The following is a 14638-nucleotide window of genomic DNA, read 5'->3' as shown; positions in this document are numbered from 1 at the left end:
CAGCTCTGTCCCTCTGATATACTCATTTCTAATCCTGTCATCCTCATCACTCCCAAAGAAAATCACAGCATCTTTGACTTTGGCACATCCAGCTCTGAGTCCTGTGTTTTTGTCAGAGTGTCATCACCTCTAAGCCACACAACATGTATTGTTGTGTCTGTCTTTTGCATCTTGTAAAGTTTCCCTTTCACTCTTGAAGATATAACACAGACACCCCCCCCCCCCCCACCACCACCACCACCACCACCAGTTGTGTCCACCCACACCACACTGCCTACTCTCTCATCTTCACCTTTGATCACTTGGCCTCTAATATTTAAACTCATCCACCTTCAGCACCTTTACTCCTTGCAACTTCACTGTTTCACCACCAACCCTTTCAGTCCTGCACATGTACTTTTTATTGCTCCCAATGACTTTCACTGGCTTTCGCTCCCGTTCTTACCGTCTCCTCTCCAGGCTAGCTTCAATCTGCTCTCATGTAATGTCATCTGAAAACATTACAGTCCATGGAGTCTCCTGTCTGAGCCATAATTCCTACCACATATCTCACCACTGTCACAATCTTCTTGATTGTCGTTCCTGTGGGAAGATGACCATCTTCATCATTGAGAAACATCAGTGGGACGGTACGAGCAGATATGGCTGATCAGACTGATCCATGCCCAATGGTTCTGGTGCAATGGGGACAAGACAACAAATCGGAAATTGCTGAAGAGCTGCCGCTTGCACAGGTGTGTAACTCACAAAGTAACATGCTTTCATCATAGATATCCTGCACCATGATAAAATACTTCTCTGCCATGCCTGTGTGAGCCTGTCACAGACTTTGTCTGAATTCCCAAACACACAATGCAACTCCTTCCAAGCTTCTCTATACTTCTCCATCAGCACTGTCAAAGCAAACAGTGCATCTGCAGTGCCTTTTCTTGGCATGAAACCATTCTGATGCTCTTAGAATTTTCACTTCTTCTAAGCCTAGTTTCCACAACTCTTTCTCATACATTCATGCTGAGACTGATCTGCTTTATACTGCTGTATCTGTACATCACCCTTATTCTGAGAAACCGTTGCCAGTATCCTGCACCAATCCTCATGCATCCTCTCAGTTTCCACTTTCCGTCCGCCTTTTAAACACACTCTCCTCATTAGTCATCATATTTTTATCTGCAACCTTTATCACCCTGACTTGCTGCACATCCTTTCCAGAGTGGTCCCTCTGGCTAATCAGTGTACAGTGCTGGCAAAAAGTTGGTTCACCCTTGAAATTTTATGCATTTGAATTTTTTAATTACACAAATAAATAAAAAATAATAAGTATGGCTTCTTTATACTAAAATTTAAAACTGATGCCTTTTATTTACACAAGTCATGGGATTGATACATGAACATTTTCAAGTCACTGAATATATCTTTGACTTCATTTACATCAAACTCTGAGAAATGCAAACAGTATGGTGCTGTGTGGTAAACCTGTCTGAATGCCGTGCATCCAGAAAGTTTTCACAATGCTTCACTTTTTCCACATTTTATGTAACAACCTTATTCCAAAATGGATGAAATTAATTTTTTCCCTCGTAATTCTACACACAATACCCCATAATGACAATGTGAATTTTTTTTTTGTGCAAAATTATTTGTGTCCTTTCTTGCATTCACTCTGCCATATTGTTATGATGAAAAGCCAAAAGACAAAGCTCTCAGACTACTGGTCAATTGTTGTTCCTACGCTCACCTATGGTCATGAGGGTTGGGTCATGACTGAAAGAACTGTGGGTACAAGTGTGGGTACAAGTGGCCAAAATGATAAGGTGAGAAGCTCAGTCATCTGTGAGGAGGTTGGAGTAGAGCCGCTGCTCCTACACGTTGAAAGGAGTCAACTGAGGTGGTTCGGGCAACAGGTAAAGATGCCCCCTGGGCACCTCCCTAGGGAGGAGTTCCAGGCATGCCCATCTGGGAGGAGACCCTAGGGAAGATCCAGTACTAGGTGGAGAGATTATACTCCACACTGGCCTGTGAATGCCAGAGATTGTGAGTCCGCATCCCGAGGGCAGCAAGTGGGAGCAGTAAGTCAATCACAACATGAAGCAGAGAGTACGAGCTGCTAAATCAGTAACAAAGTTAATTACAGATACATCACGTTTATTTGGTTTGTAGAAATGAGGCAGATAGGAGACTATAGGTTTCCATATAACATTTAGTATATGCTATACACACACACACACACACACACACACACACACACACACACACACACACACACACACACACACACACACACACACACACACACACACACACACACACACACACACACACACATATCTTCAACCGTTTATCCAAGATCTGGTAGTGATTGAAGTCCACGACATATACAGTGACTTGGAAATGTTCATGTGTTCATCCACTGACTTGTCTCAAGAAAAGTGATGATTTAATATTCATATTTTGTTGCAACAAATGAAAGGAAGTTAACCACAAAACATGAAATAAAGTAAATGTCAGGACCAGTGCATTTTATTTTTTAATTAATTTGCATTTTCCAAATAGTCACAGTTTTTTTCTGATCTGGGGTTGTAAAAACGTTGGCTTTTTTGGGATTTATTTTGCAGATTTCTCTGTGTACAGAACACACACTGTCTGTGGTCACTGACTACCCCATACGATAGGGGGCAGTATTGAGCCACCTGCTTCGTTTTGCTGGTTCTTTTCGTCTGGCTTGTGTTAAACTACGGGACTAGAGCTCGTGCTGGAGCCGGAGTCGGTTCTCAGAATCGTAAGAGGGGTGTTTTTTTTGGTCCTTTCTTTCCCTCCAGCTGATGTAGCGTTTGTTGAAGTGAGCTGGTTGTGGTGCAGACAGGCGGCGCTGAGTGTCGGAGGACACACGGTCGTCTGGACTGGTTTATATATATATATATATTTATTTTAAACCCATAAAATTTGTGTCAGATTGCGCTTCCGCCATGTTAAACGGATCCAAGTTGTGAGCAAGTGCTGGGACTGAAGTGACCCAGAACCCGGACCAGATCGAGTTTTAGGGGGTTGTTACCGCGCCGGTGACGCAGGAAAAACACCCAGAAGCTTAGCGAAAAAACGATCATTCTGGTAGCGGGTTTGTGATATAGGCCACATTTATGTAATACAGGACGACATCATCGCTGAAGGCTGGACTGGATAGAGGAGGAAGTCTTATCAAATTATTGGTGAGTGGGAGCTAACTAGATGCTGATTGTTAGCCGGCTACGGCTAACATTAGCGTCAGCGATTGGTGGACGCAGGGTAACGTTTTGCATTGTTGGTATTGATCAGTTGGCTTTGTTTATCCTTCCCTCTGTTCGTTGGTGCTTGTTGAGTATTAACATAGGCCGGCAATGTCAACTGGATAAAAATGCAATTTATGTCTTTTAACGCTTCCGTTTAACATACGTCGCCGGGCTTCACTGTTCCTAGGCTAATGCTAATTAGCTACCGTCTGCAGGGGATTTCTTTTAAGTTGGTGTTTACAAGTTGTCAGAATGAACTCGTTTCAAGATGTCATCGTTTGCCTGCCACTAAATCCGACTTTCTTCAAATATTTCATATCATGTTTATTCTCAACAAAGCGCTGTTAGCAAAGTTAGATTAAAAAACTGCAGTCCGTTGGAAAATTGATGTCCAGTTTCAGGAAATAGACGCCACCCCTGTCCCTGACGACTAGGTTAAGTTCTGTCAGCTAAACATTGTGGCAAAGTGACGCGAAAGTGGACTGTCTGTTTTTTATTTTTTAATACGTGTTTGTCGACTAGTGTCAGTGGACGTCTTGTCAAAAAAATGAAAACCTTAATACAGTTTGGGACACTTAATTTACTCGACTGTCAAGCTAACGCCTAGCTCGCGTTTACTGTTTACCTAGACTTTGTTTTTTTTTTTAAAGGATGTTTATTAACATTGACGTCAGGAAATTGGACACTAAACTTGTTTTATTTTTTAATTGTAATATTACTTGAGATTAAATCTCCCTTTTTGCTAAAGCTTGTCATTTATGTAGCACAGCAGGCCTGCGGGAACGCTGAGGCCTTTGGCTGACAAGGCCGCTAACTGCTGTGCTGTCTGGGCGGATGGCCTCAGCCAGCAGGCACAAATAAACCACCAGCTGCTAATGTTTGCGGTAAAATGTCACATCTGCCTTTATCTGTTTGACCAGTGCGTCTAATTCAGAAGACCTTCCATGGAAAATACGTATAACAGTAAGGCAACTAGTCCAAAGTCTGTCACCTACAAGAATAAGATTTTTTAACTATTTTAGTTAATTACCTCTACCCAGCTGTTTGACTATCAGCAGGATATCTCCAAAAGGAATATGATTTTTTTCAAAATACAACGGATATATTGCACTTGGGCTGTAAATAAGTTTAAAGGTGTAGTCCTTTTTGATTCCCCCACCAATTTACCTTGTTTCTTACTATTCATACAAAAAATTCGTAAACTCAAGTTGCCAATATGATCAAAAGTCACCATGTGTGGAAATGATTTAGGGTTTTTGAGCCAAGTGAGTTAAAATACAGCAACAAGACAGCATAACCCACTTCTGCTTTCTGTATTAACATCTTAGCTCAGGGGTGGGCAACTTGTTCCAGAAAGGGCCAAGAGGATGCAGGTTTTCTTTGCAGCCACTGATTCCACCAGATGATTTCACTGATTATCACTTTGAGCAGCTGGAATCAGTTAATCAGTGAAATCACCTGGTGAAGTCAGTGGCTGCAAAGAAAACCTGCACCCTCTTGGCCCTTTCTGGAACAAGTTGCCCACCCCTGTCTTAGATGGTTAGTGTGTCTGTTGTGGGGGGACTCTTGAACAGCACTGTTAGGCCCTGTGTCCATTAGGGTTGGGTGGTACATGGTAATAAAGTATCTCAGGTACATAACAATGTACCATTAAAACATTCTGTTGTGTAATGTGGGCTGCTTACGCCGAGCTGCCACTAACGGAGGCGGATTTAGCAGGTACAAAACTCTGAGCTTCTACTAACTGATGATGTTTTAACAGGGAGAGAAACTAAGCTGCCGCTAACTTTTTTCAATTGCCACTTCTTCCCATTTCAAAGTTAGAGGGAGAAGTGGCTTCTGACGTAAAGCTCGGATGTGGGCTGAGTTGGATGTTTGATGTTTCCTTGTGTGAAAATACTAATACAGTGGCAATTAAGTGTCTATAGTGTTTGACATCTTTAATGTAAGAAATGAAGCATAAAAATAGTTTAAAGGCCTTAAAGTTGCATAAAATGATCAGACAACACAACAAATGACATCCCCAACCCATATTAGGTAGATGGACAGTGGTATCATATACCAGACTGTAATTTGGGGGAAAGTTTAAGAATATCAAAAACTCTCAGTGAAAATGAATGGCCGGTGGTTGCTTTGCCTCTGTGTAACTTATGGGTGATGGGGTCCGGACCATGCTTGACAGCACTGTAAACAATGCCACTGAAGCACTCTCTGCTGGCCAAACTACATAATGCCACCATTTCCAACAGACAGTGTTTTTCTTCATTGTGTATTCAGTAAAATAACATTTTTTATATCGAAAAAAATAACACTGATACTTTCATGGGAGTCTCATATTGGCGGATATTAGTGGCCAACCAATATATCGTTTGGGCTCTAAGTTATATTTTAGGCAGTGGCTATTTGTGTTAATAATACAAATTTATATTCACACGTAGTGCTTTTGATTGTCCATCTCAATCATGTGATTATAACATATACACCTTTATTTGTTTTCTGTCGGGTTGCAGGGCAAAAATTACCTTTTGAAGTGACAATCTTAAGCACTTTCTGTGGTCAAAAGTCTGATCTAGGCCATCGCTTTGGCCACAGCACTTCACATTCTACAGTGGGTCATATTATAATATTATAGTATAATGCATACTAGCAGTGAAACTTAAAACATGATTTCAAATCGAACTCTGAACCTTAGCCATAACCCCAAACAGTGACCTGAAACATGGCTGTGCTGCCTACGATTATGGTTATCTATGGGTAACTATTTTGTGTATTTTATATATAGGCCCTATATTATTGTAATTTGTAACTGAAATATAATGGCATCTTCATTCTTACTTTGGTTCTGAAAAGGCCTCTGTAGCTGTCTGAAGACGCATTGAAATTATTCATATATGTAATACACACATACAAACAAATACGATTATTGCGGTCACTAATTAAATGTGCAACTTTTAATTCATAACTGCAATAAAACATGAAAAGTTTTTTTCATGTTGGCATTATGCCGTGTTGAGTTGAACTGAGGCGAAAAAAATGAATTTTCCCCATTTTGGAATAAGACTGTAACATAACAAAATGTGGGAAAAGTGAAGCGCTGTGAATACTTTGCGGGTGCACTGTATGCACATTGATTACTGCTTCAGTTGCCATCATATATTTCTAGATGTGGGTGAACGTAATATGGTCAACCATCTGTTGTTCCACAAGAAGATGATTCAAAAAGTTAGTGACCACCAAAATTTTGTGAAGAGGTGGTTTTTCACTAACATTCTTTTTTTATGACATCACAATCCTCTATCATTTTGCACACACATTGGTTGGTGTCCACATAGGTATAAGCCACAAGGGATTTATGTCAAAAACTGGGAAATCATATGACACATTATCTGAAACTGGATTGGATCTGGTCCTAATCTAGTCTTTTGGACGCCTATTAACTAATGCTGACATGATTGGTCAATCCACATAATGATAATTGTCTATTCTGTCATTTTTGGGCTGCAAATAAGGATTAATTTGGTTGATTAAGTTGTGTGGTCTGAAAAATGTCAGTCTTTTCTCAGATATCAAGATTATGTCCTCAGATGTCTTTTGTCTACAACCCAAAAATAGTCTACTGTCAAATAGTAGTAAAGATACGAGGGCATATTCACATTTAAGAAGCTGAAATAATGAGAATTTGGACTTTGCAAATTACTAATTGATTACGAGAATATTTGGTGACTAATTTAATAACAGATTAACCATTGTGGCTGTAAAATTGGTTAAATTTGTAAAGAGAAAAAAACAAAGCCAAGCTTTTTTTTTTTTTTTGTCAAATGTGAGGATTTGTCTTTTTTTAGTTTTCAGATGAACTTGTTTTACCTGCTTTTAAACATTTTGAAAGATGTTTTAAACCAGATAATATGCATTTTCAATTTAGTGCTACACCCATGGTGTAACGTGTTAAAAACCATGCTAATGTGGTTAAATTGGAGATTATGAGATGTATTACTATTGGATTTTATATATATATATATGCACACACACACACACACACACACACACACACACACACACACACACACACACACACACACACACACACACACACACACACATTCAGTGTGAGTCTGTGTTTAGCTCAGACTCACACTGAATGTTTTGCTTTTTAATTTTCACCCCTCACAGCGGACAAAACATTTTTTTAAAACAGACAAACACACTGCTTTGCTTTAAATGTGCACTAAGCTATTTCAGATTATCAGCGTGGACCATCTTTCATCTCATCAACAGGCTTAATTTCACTCTGTGTCTCACATTGGAAAGCTCTAGCTTTTGTGATAATTTGATTACATCCCCAATTCCAATGAAGGTGGGACATTGTGTAAAATGTAAATAAAAACAGAATACAATGATTTGAAGTTCGTCTTCAACCTATATTCAATTGAATACACCACAAAGACAAGATATTTAATGTTCAAACTGATAAACTTTGTTGTTTTTGTGCAAATATTTGCTCATTTTGAAATGGATACCTGCAAAAGGAGCATCCCAAAAAGGCTCAGCAGTTCACAAGCAAAGATAGGGTGAGAATCACCACTTTGTGAACAACTGTGTGAAAAAATGGTCCAGCAGTTTAAGAACAATGTTTCTCAATGTTCACTTACAAGGAATATAGGGATTCCATCATCAACAGTCCATAATATAATCAGAAGATTCAGAGAATCTGGAGAACTTTCCACATGTAAGCGGCAAGGCTGAAAACCAACACTGAATGCCCGTGACCTTCGATCCCTCAGGCGTCACTGCATTAAAAACAGACATCATTGTGTAAAGGATCTTACCGCGTGGGCTCAGGAACATTTCAGAAAACCATTGTCTGTTAACACAGTTCGTCACTACATCTACAAGTGCAAGTTAAAACTCTACCATGCAAAGTGAAAGCCATACATCAACAACATCCAGGAACACCATCACCTTCTCTGGGCCCGAGTTCATTTGAAATGGACAGACGCAAAGTGGATAAGTGTGCTGTGGTCTGATGAGTCCACATTTCAAATTGTTTTTGGAAATCGTAGAGGTTGTGTCCTCCGGACAAAAAAGGAAAAAGACCATCCAGATTGTTACCAGCGCAAAGTTGAAAAGCAAGCATTTGTGGTGTTATGGGGGTGTGTTAGTGCCCATGGCATGGACATCTTACACATCTGTTATGGCACCATCAGTGCTGAAAGGTACATCCAGGTTTTGGAGTAACACATGCTGCCTTCCAAGAACGTTTTTTTCAGGGACGTCCCTGCTTATTTCAGCAAGACAATGCCAAGCCACATTCTGCACGTGTTAGAACAGCGTGGCTTCATAGTAAAAGAGTGCGGGTACTAGACTGGCCTGCCTGCAGTCCAGACCTGTCGCCCATTGAAAATGTGTGGCGCATTTTGAAGAGTAAAATACGACAATGGAGACCCCGGACTGTTGAACAACTAAAGTCATACATCAAGCAAGAATGGGACAGAATTCCACCTACAAAGCTTCAACAATTAGTGTCCTCAGTTTCCAAACGCTTGAGTGTTGTTAGAAGGAAAGGTGATGTAACACAGTGGTAAACATACCACTGTCCCAGCTTTTTTGAAACGTGTTGCAGGCATCCATTTCAAAATGAGCAAATATTTGCACAAAAATAATAAGGTTTATCAGTTTGAACATTAAATATCTTGTCTTTGTGGTGTATTCAATTGAATATAGGTTGAAGAGGATTTGCAAATCATTGTATTCTGTTTTTATTTACATTTTACACAACGTCCCAACTTCACTGGAATTGGGGTTGTAGTTGTTACACAGCTTAAGTGCAGGCTGTAGTCTTCTGTTTGTTTTTCTGGGGATGTTACAGCTCCACACAGAGGCCTGGCATATGTACTACAACGTTAAACGAAGCTTCGAGGCACAGAATTTGCCTCAAACATTGTAATCAAATTATTCGAGTTACTCGGCTAATCGTTTCAGCATCGTTTTTATATATATATATATATATATATATATATATATATATATATATATATAAAAACTAGGCTATGGCTGTGATGCTACGCGCTCTGATTGGCTGAGGACTGGAACGCGTATCACATTCACTACAAACCAGAAAGTCAAAACATGATTAGAAAAACTAAGTCAGACATGAACATACTCCATAAATATCTAAAACACACTAGAAAGTTTACCAGCTAATGAACAGATCATCTGTTAGCAAGTTCTTCACAGAGGTGAAGTGAACAGGTCTGACTATGAGCCGTCAGCAGCTTTCATATTTGGGCGTTACTGTAAGTTTGTGTGTTTTTATACATCAGATCCAGATCTCCTTCGTAATTTTGGGTTTCAGCTTTTTATATATATATATATATATATATATATATATATAATTTTTTTTTTTAAATTGGTGATCACACTCATTTTACTGAATTGAGGAGGATGGCTTTCACCACTTCTCAGAACCTGATTATCCTTGGAGTCTGTTGTTTATGATTGTTAATGATAAATTATGAAAAGGTGTCTTCTGTTTTGGGGAAAATGTGATGATGTGAGATAATTTGTTACTTTAATTCTTACTACTACTAAATATTATGAATTATGTTGATTGAGACAAATTCATCTTAAACATAATCATCAGAGTAGGGGGGGTGATTCTTTAATTACGGGCACTATTGGCCTTGTAAATGTAATTTCCACCACACCATTGCCTTACAATATAAAGCGCCTTGGGGCAACTGTTTGTTGTGATTTGGCGCTATATACATGTGCTCTGATGTCACTGTTTATCTCCATAGAAACTACTCAAACAATCTTTCATACACACTGTTTAGGGACATTACAGTGTTGTGGTGGAAATTACGGCAGTAGTGTGGGACAACTACATTTTGTTTAAAAAAAAATCACAACAGTTGTATGACATTGAATACCCCAATTATGTTTTGATTATTTTACTGATATTTTATTCAGAGATATTTTAAAACATTAGAAAAAACGTTTCTTTACCATTCATTTTTATCATTGAAGATCAAATGTCTGAGTGTGGGGCAAGCACAAAACGGCAATATTTGCATATAATGATGCTGAAAAAAGGTGAAAAAGTCATCATAGACTACTAGAACAAATTTCTTAACACACTTTCATTGTAAAGATAACTATAAAAGTGTGAAATTTCCCCTTTTTTCTGTTTTTCATACAATATAATCAAAGGACATAATAAGTGCCCGTAGTCTAAGAATCACCCAGGGGTGGGACGGCCATGCAGCATGGACTCATAAGTCAGGAGCTCCCATATGCCAAGATAATAAACTTGAGATACACTTGACAACAAACCTTGAAACTAAGAATATGAGCAGAGGTTCAACAAAAATAGAAAAGTAAAAAGAATCCGGACATTCAAGGTAAAGAAACCCTAGACTAACCAGAGCAAGCTAACACCTGAGGCTAACATGACAGAGTCAAAGAGCGACTTGGTCACAGTGTATGGACAAATGGCTCAGTGAAGAATTTTCTATAAACTCTGATCTCCACATTCAACGTGCACATCGAACCTCAGTTCCAAAACCTGGCCAGTCTCCCAGATCTATTGACCTCAGTTTCCAACAGTTCACAGTGAACGAGATGATATTGAATAAAGCATGGGAGAAGAAAACAATCATCTTCAGTGGTTATATTTTGACCATGACTACTCAGTGAGGATGCTGCAACAACAGAAAGCATATTTATACATCAAGAGAATCTTAGAGAGAAGGCATCCATTTTCAGGTACGTCTCAGCAAAATGCACATCCACTGGACTAATGAGGTGAAAACCTATGGCAGTGCAGAAGCAGCAACCTGCAGGAGAGAGAATACGATGTGGATAACGTGGTACCAACACCACCAGTGGAATCATGTACATCGAAAGACTTCAGTCAGTCGGGACTGTGGCGCAACAGGAGGGATCACACCGGGGAGGCCACCACACATGCGTGAGTAAGACTGCAAGAATTCCAGCTCAAGCAACACAGGATGAGAATCTACATCAGAATTAACTTAGAGTTAAATGAATAACTTAAGGGCAGGTAAAGCCCAGTTAAGTAAAAAGCTTGCTGTGGAAGGTTATCGATAAATGGATTGTTGGCTTAAAAGGGACTGAAATGCAGCTATGAGGACTGGTATAGGTATATTAATCCTACGTGGGTTAAATCTCATTTCTGGATGGGGGCCCTTTCCTTACGTCAGCCTTTCCTCCTCAAAACAAAAAGAATCAGTGGAAGAGGAGGGTTGCTGATCTGTCTTTGTGGAAGTCACTTTCTTTGTATATAGTTAAAACAAGTAATCTGTTCTTGAAAATGTTGTGTTCAATTGAAAGTCTGTGGGTGAACCACCACAAAGTGGACAGAACTATGATGGTTTATGGACACCAGACAACAAGAAATTAAATTCCTTTCTTTGAAAGTTAATGGCTTTGGCAATCCAGTCAAAAGAGCTGAAATAATGACCAAACTTAAAAAGGAAAAGACAGCTTAATTTCCTACAAGAAACTCAGTCAAAAGCAGAACATGAGAAGTTAAAAAAATAGATTAAAAAATACGTTTTTATAGCTTACATTCCAATACTTGAAAAAGAGGAGTAGCAATACTGATGTCTAATGTAATCGAGTTTGAGTGCCAAAAACAAAAGAAAAAGAAGGAACATATATATACTCCTGAGAGTATTAAGGATTTTAAAAAAATCCTTATTTGATATCTTCACAGTAAAAGGAGAGGGTATGTGTATGTTAAGGAGACCGTCATGTGTTCATGGACTACCACATGGACTTTAAAAAGAAATAAGAAATCTGTCACAAAACTGGTTAAAAATACATGGGAGGAAAGCTTTATTTATTTATTGATGTATGGAGAGATTTACACCCACTACAGATTGACTTGACTCATTATTCAACAGTCTGTATACTCCAGAATCATTATTTATATATATATATATATATATATGCAGAAAGAGAACAGAGAGAAAATACATTGTCTGATCGGAGGGGCAGATGGGTCTGACCATAGTACCATCTATCTGAAGGTCCACTTCTGTTATAGACAGAAAGAAACAATATGGAGAGTGAATGTGGAGATATTAAAGAATAGATCAGTTGTTGAACAAATTAGAGCTAACATACTGACGTATTTGGAGGAAAATAATGGGGAGATGGAGCCAGCTATACTGTGGGATGTTTTTAAAGTAGTTATATGAGGGAAACTGATTTGCAAACACGAGCTATTGGGGGTGTGATGCTTCTGGATAAATCTGGCTTTTCCAACCTGAAAATGAGGCTCCTGTAAATCATGCAAATTTGCTTTTTTTGGGGGGGGTGGTCAGTATACACAGTCTGTATGTAAAAAGTGAGTGAGTCCCTTCGAAGTTTTACGCCACAAACGCGCCAATCGCTCAAAATTGCTTTATTTGCATCACATTGCATGGCTTGGACTTTTGTGGCGCCACAACGCATCCTCCCATAGGGATTACATGGCACCCTCTCGCTGCTGTTGCACGCGTGGCATCCGGTGTGAACACGGCATTAGAATGTCAACAATTTGGAGTAATAACCGAGCTGCTTCTCTCATTTCCTTCTTTTTGTTCTCTGCTTAATGTAACCTTCATCCCTCCTAATCTACGTCTGCCATGATTAGCTATTTGATTTATTTCCTTTCTTTCTTTTTGTACTTTGACACTTTCTCCCCTGCTATTCTCAATTACTAAGATTTCACTGAGACAAATATTCAATTCTAAAAATTATCATTCTTTAATCAAAGTTTATACAAGTTTTGTGTAATCATCAGCAAGCTTTTATTTATCTATCTGTGTGTGTGTGTGTGTGTGTGTGTGTGTGTGTGTGTGTGTGTGTGTGTGTGTGTGTGTGTGTGTGTGTGTGTGTGTGTGTGTGTGTGTGTGTACCATATCATAAACAGAAGTGAATGGATAACGAGTCATGAGTCATGATGGGTAATATAGTAATCGTGGATTTTGCGCTGAAAGAATAAAACACCACTTAATTAGCTACAGGAGAGTTGGTTTTCCATCATTTGGCATTTGTTATTAAAGCTTACTTACAGCAATGGCCAACCATCAAGATTGCACATGTATCATATCCATTTCAGTCTTTCTGAATTTGCGTAATCTGATGTGTTGGTGATAGTTGTATGTCTTAAGCTTTATTGTATACAATACGGTAGAATGCTTTCCAGAAATCTTTAGTTGGCTGAGGACTGTTCAGATGTGCAACACACATCTTCTCATTTCTATTTTCATTAAATCACAATGTGCTTGTGGTTTGGATGGAAAATATTAAATGTCTTATTTTGTTAAAGATAACTAATTGTGTCCCATACATCTTCATCTGGGGTCCAGATGCTTGGTCACTCACCACACACTGCATTCAAACTTTGGTCTTGGAGCTATCATTCTTTGTGATTTTCATATTTTAGGATTTGGCTTATCACTGTTATTTGTATCCACGGAGAGTGTATGTGTTATTGTTGCTGACGTCTGAGCTTATCTGCTTTCAGTGGTTGGTCTGATTTGCAAAACTCAATATTTCTGGTCAGGGGATTGTGTGGGGACAGGGAAATGCAGACATTATGGCTTATTTACCATCTCCTGAATAGGTATGGGTATTGATAAGATTTTATCATTATCGATCCGATTCCTTATCGATACTTCTTGTGCATTTTCTGTGTACTAAAAGTAGGCTTTACAGGTTTTCTATGTCAACAACATTTTAAATTGGTCACTGGATCCTTGATCTCTGGACATAAAATCTGTAGTTTTTGTCAAAAGCATTTCCTTTCAGACATTTTGGCATGAATGTCACTCCGTGCCTCTGAGCTGAGCTGAGCTCAGCCGGCTGCTGCACGTCAGTGCAGGACGTCTCATTTTGGGAGGAAAAAACCATTTTGATTGATTGCAGTTTGTTTGTCACCCCTTTGAGTCTGGTCTGCTTGAGGTTTCTTCCTCAGAGGGAGTTTTTCCTTACCACTGTTGCTCTGGGGGTTGGTAAGGTTAGACCTTACCTGTGTGAAGCGCTTTGAGGCAACTCTGTTGTGATTTGGCGCTATATAAATGAAAATAAATTGAAATTGTTTGTATTACAATGTTTGGAAAGAGGTGTCATTTGATTTAAATGGCATTTCGCTTTGAAGTTATTAATTCCAACTGGACTCTATCGTTCTAACTTGACTCAGCAGAGAGCAGCGCAGCATTTGGAGCTGTGTGAACAGAACGGAGGACGATTCTCGTTTCTTTCTCACAACAAGACAGGAATCCCAGTTAGGGACTTTAATCCCTGTTCATCTACTCAACTGTACCTATTTGGGTTGACATACTGGTCTCTTGTGAGCTCCCATT

The 14638-nt window shown here is 39.2% G+C and overlaps 1 protein-coding gene across 1 annotated transcript in view; it reads left to right on the top strand.

The window, feature by feature from the left end:
* The first annotated feature begins 2811 nt into the window (after positions 1-2811).
* Positions 2812-14638, top strand: part of usp9 (ubiquitin specific peptidase 9) — a 78350-nt gene continuing 66523 nt past the window's right edge. Inside the window, exon 1 of the mRNA XM_034186148.1 lies at positions 2812-3203. The gene's annotated coding sequence lies outside the window, so the exon portion shown is untranslated. The remainder of the gene's footprint in view (positions 3204-14638) is intronic.

This window comes from Thalassophryne amazonica, chromosome 14, assembly GCF_902500255.1.
Source record: "Thalassophryne amazonica chromosome 14, fThaAma1.1, whole genome shotgun sequence".
Taxonomy (NCBI): Eukaryota; Metazoa; Chordata; class Actinopteri; order Batrachoidiformes; family Batrachoididae; genus Thalassophryne; species Thalassophryne amazonica.
Note: the sequence above shows the minus strand (reverse complement) of the source record. Positions and strands in the feature narration are given on the sequence as shown.